A 4,512-nucleotide genomic window follows, 5' to 3' on the forward strand; every position below is an offset into this window, starting at 1 on the left:
CTCGGAGCGCACCGTGGTGGGCACCTCGGAGCACACCAAGGTGGGCAGCGAGGTGCGCACCTTTGATGCGATGCCTTCACTAATTTCCATAAAAGGCAAAAAAAAACGAGATTTTAAAATTTCCGTTTTGAAAGATAGTGAGAAAAAGGGAATGCTGGTGCCATCTTGAGCCCGCCCTGGTGCGCAGCCCAGCCAAGGTGTGCGCACCAAGGTGCCCACCCTGGCGAAGGTGCGCGCCCGGGCAATTAACCCAACTTCCAACTTCGCGCGCGCCAGGGTGGGAGCGCACCCAACAACCGGGCCTGGGAAGAGCCAATGCGAGAAACCCCACCAAACGCTCTGACAAAAAAAGAGGGGGCGCTCCAGTAACCCCGCTTCGGAGCGCACCCTGGGCAAACCCAGCCAGGGTGCCCACCCCGGCCAAGGTGCAGGCGAGGTGCGCACCCGGGGCAAACCGGGCTCCGACAACGTGCACGCCGCACCTTGGAGCACACTTCGTAGCGCTCCCGGGTGCGCACCTCAGAGCACACCAAGGTGGGCAGCGAGGTGCGCACCTTTGATGCGCTGCCTTCACTAATTTCCAGAAAAGGCAAAAAAAAGAGGAGATTTTAAAATTTCCGTTTTGAAAGATAGTGAAAAAAACGGAACGCGGGTGCCATCTTGAGCCCGCCCTGGTGCACAGCCCAGGTAAGGTGCCCACCCTGGCAAAGGTGCGCACCCGGGCAATTAACCCTACTTCCGACTTCGTGCGCGCCAGGGTGGCAACCGGGCCTGGGAAGAGCCAATGCGAGAAACCCCACCAAACGCTCCGACAAAAAAAGAGGCGGCGCTCCAATAACCCCGCTTCGGAGCGCAGCCGGGGCAAACCCAGCCAAGGTGCCCACCCCGACGAAGGTGCACGCGAGGTGCGCACCCGGGGCAAACCGGGCTCCGACAACGTGCACGCAGCACCTTGGAGCACACTTCGAAGCACTCCCGGGTGCCCACCGGCGTTGCGCACCGTGGTGGGCAGCGAGGTGCGCACCTTTGATGCGCTGCCTTCACTAATTTCCAGAAAAGGCAAAAAAAAATGAGATTTTAAAATTTCCGTTTTGAAAGATAGTGAAAAAAACGGAACGCGGGTGCCATCTTGAGCCCGCCCTGGTGCGCAGCCCAGGCAAGGCATGCGCACCAAGGTGCCCACCCGCGGTGCACGCCCGGGGCAAACCGGGCTCCGACTTCGTGCAGGCCGCACCTTGGAGCACACTTCGGAGCGCTCCTTGGTGCGCACCATGGTGCCCACCAGGGCGCACCCGGGGCAAACCGGGCTCCGACTTCGTGCACGCCGCACCTTGGAGCACACATCGGAGCGCTCCCAGGTTCGCACCAGCGTTGCGCACCTTTGATGCGCTGCCTTCACTAATTTCCAGAAAAGGCAAAAAAAAACGATATTTTAAAATTTCCGTTCTGAAAGATAGTGAAAAAAACGGAACGCGGGTGCCATCTTGAGCCCTTCCTGGTGCGCAGCCCAGGCAAGTTGTGCGCACCAAGGTGCCCACCCTGGCGGAGGTGCGCGCCCGGGGCAAACCGGGCTCCGACTTCGTGCACTGCATGGTGCCCACCAAGGCGCGCAACCCAGCCAAGGTGCCCACCGCAGCGAAGGTGCACACGAGGTGCGCACCCGAGGTGCACACCCGGGGCAAACCGAGCTCCGACTTCGTGCACGCCGCACCTTGGAGCACACTTCAGAGCGCTCCTTGGTGCGCACCAGGGCGCGCAACCCAGCCAAGGTGCTCACCCCGGCGAAGGTGCACGCGAGGTGCGCACCCGGGGCAAGCCGGGCTCGGACTTCGTGCACGCCGCACCTTGGAGCACACATCGGAGCGCTCCCGGGTTCGCACCAGCATTGCGCACCTTTGATGCGCTGCCTTCACTAATTTCCAGAAAAGGCAAAAAAAAAAAAAAAACGAGATTTTAAAATTTCCGTTTTGAAAGATAGTGAAAAAAACGGAACGCGGGTGCCATCTTGAGCCCGCCCTGGTGTGCAGCCCAGGCAAGTTGTGCGCACCAAGGCACCCACCCTGGCCAAGGTGGGTCACGGGGTGGGTCCTAGGGTGGGTAACGGGGTGGGTACTAAGGTGCGTGCCAAGGTGGGTCATGGGGTGGGTGCCAAGGTGGGCACCAGGGTGGGTGTGCACCAACCCTAGCCAGGGTAGGTCACGGGGTGGTTGTCGGGGTGGGCGTCAAGGAGCCAAGGTGGGTGGCAAGTAGCCAAGTTGCGTGCCAAGGTGGGTGTCGGGGTGGGTGCCAAGGATCCAAGGTGGGTGCCAAGGAACCAAGGTGGGTGTCTGGGTGGGTGCCGAGGTGGGAGCCAGGGTGGGTCCCAAGGTGAGTGCAAAGGTGGGTGCCAGGGTCAAGGTGAGTGCCAATGTGGGTTCCAAGGTGCCAGGGTCAGGGTGAGTGCCAATGTGGGTTCAAAGGTGCTAAGTTGGGTGCGAGGTTGGGTGCGAGGGTGGGTGGGTGCCAAGGTGTGCTAGGTGGAAGCCCGGGTGGGTCGGCATCCCATGGGTGTCGAGTTGGGTGCCTGATGGGTGCTTCTTGTCAAGTTTTAGTCGTCGGGACTCATTTCGAGCCTTAGAGGTCGTTTCTTGTCCGGTTGCCCTGTCTTCGACCTGGGAACCCAATTTTGGTCCTCGGGTCCCATTTTTTTTTGTCTCGCATCCCACTTTTGGCCTGTGGCCTTTTCGGGGTCGATTCTCGTTTTGGGCATCAGAGCATGTTTCTTCTCCTAAAACCCAATATTTGTTTATTAAGTCTCGGAACACATTTTTGTTCTCGTGGACCCATCATGGGTCTTGGAACGCATTTGTGGTCCTTGGGTCCCATTTTGCATCCCGAAACTTGTGTTTTGGTGCTTGATCCCTATTTTGGGTGCCCACCTTGCACCAAGTGCGCACCCGGGGCAAACCGAGCGCCTTGGTGCACCGGGGCAAGATCGAGCGTGCACCCGAGGCGCCCCGAACATGCACCAAGGTGCACTCGGCCCACATGTGAGCGCAGGTCGTTGCGCCCGAGGTGGTGTGTGGGCACCGCGTTGCAGACGGGACACTGCACGCACACGACGCCCCGTCCAGGTGCACGCACGTAGGCCGGGCCGGGTGCACACCCGACGCCCTAGCAAGGTGCGCGCACCCGGGCAGGGCTCACACTTGGCGAACGGGGCGCACTTCGCGAGGGAGGGTGTGCACCTCGACGGGGGTGGGTGGCCGGGGTGGATTCGCACGTGGGTCGCGGTTTGCTAAGTACACACTGCGACAAGCTCATAACGGGTGCGATCATACCAGCGTTAGTGCACCGGATCCCATCAGAACTCCGCAGTTAAGCGCGCTTGGGCCGGAGTAGTACTGGGATGGGTGACCTCCCGGGAAGTCCCGGTGTTGCACCCTTTTTTTGTTTTTCGCCGGGCGTCGCAATGCTATTTGAATAAACCTTTTGCCCGTTTGCGTTCTCGTCGGGGCCGGGCCGGGCCGGGGTGCGCTGCCCGCACTACCGCGCGCGCGGGGGCGACACCGAGCGCGCACCCGAGGCGCCCCGAGCACACAGGCCACGGTGCAACCCGGGCGTTGTGCGCGCACCCCGGTGCGCCCGAGGTGCTGCGCGCGCACCCAGGTGAAATCGGTGTGCACCTCGGCCAGTGCGCGCTCGGTCGAGTCGCGCACGTTGGCCAAGGTGCACGGTGATGTTTCTTACTCTAAGGTTCCGCACCAGACGCCCGGGACAGGTGAGCGAAGCTGGGCGGGGCCGGGTGCGCGGCCGGGGCAGGTGCACGCAGCTGGAGAGAGCTTTGGAGCACACCAGAGGTGCGCACCTTGGAGCACACTTCGGAGCGCACCAATGATGCGCTCCATTCAAAAGTTTCCTGAAAAGGCAAAAAAAGTTGAGATTATAGAATTTCCCACTTGAGAGATTGTAAAAAAAAAAAATTTAAAATGAAGGAAACGCGGGTGCCAAGGTGTGCGCGCCCGGGTGCGCAGCCCAGCCAAGGTGTGCGCACCAAGGCGCCCACCCTGGCGAAGGTGCACGCAAGGTGCGCACCCGAGGCAAACCGGACAATTAACCCAACTTTCGACTTCGCGCGCACCTGCGCACCTTGGAGCGCACTTCGGAGCGCTCCTTGGTGCGCACCAATCTTGGGCACCTCGGAGTGCACCATGGCGCCCACCAAGGTGCGCACCCGGGGCAAACCGAGCTCCGACTTCGTGCGCACCTTGGAGCGCACGAAAGGTGCGCACCATGGCGCCCACCAAGGTGCGCAGCCCAGCCAAGGCGTGCGCATCAAGGTGCGCACCCTGGCGAAGGTGCGCACCCGGGGCAAACCGAGCTCCGACTTCGTGCGCACCTTGGAGCGCACAAAGGGTGCGCAACCCAGCCAAGGTGTGCGCACCCCGGGCAAACCGAGCTCCGAATCGTGCGCACCTTGGAGCACACTTCGGAGCCCTCCTTGGTGCGCACCGATGTTGCGCACCTCGGAGC

The 4,512-nt window shown here is 61.5% G+C and overlaps 1 non-coding gene across 1 annotated transcript; it reads left to right on the forward strand.

Annotated features, from left to right (window-relative positions):
• The first annotated feature begins 3,306 nt into the window (after window positions 1-3,306).
• LOC131870911 (5S ribosomal RNA) lies at window positions 3,307-3,425 on the forward strand. The gene has a single exon (XR_009369212.1). It is a non-coding gene; the product is annotated as a 5S ribosomal RNA (ribosomal RNA).
• The last annotated feature ends 1,087 nt before the right edge of the window (window positions 3,426-4,512 follow it).

Source organism: Cryptomeria japonica, unplaced genomic scaffold, assembly GCF_030272615.1.
Source record: "Cryptomeria japonica unplaced genomic scaffold, Sugi_1.0 HiC_scaffold_357, whole genome shotgun sequence".
Classification (NCBI taxonomy): Eukaryota; Viridiplantae; Streptophyta; class Pinopsida; order Cupressales; family Cupressaceae; genus Cryptomeria; species Cryptomeria japonica.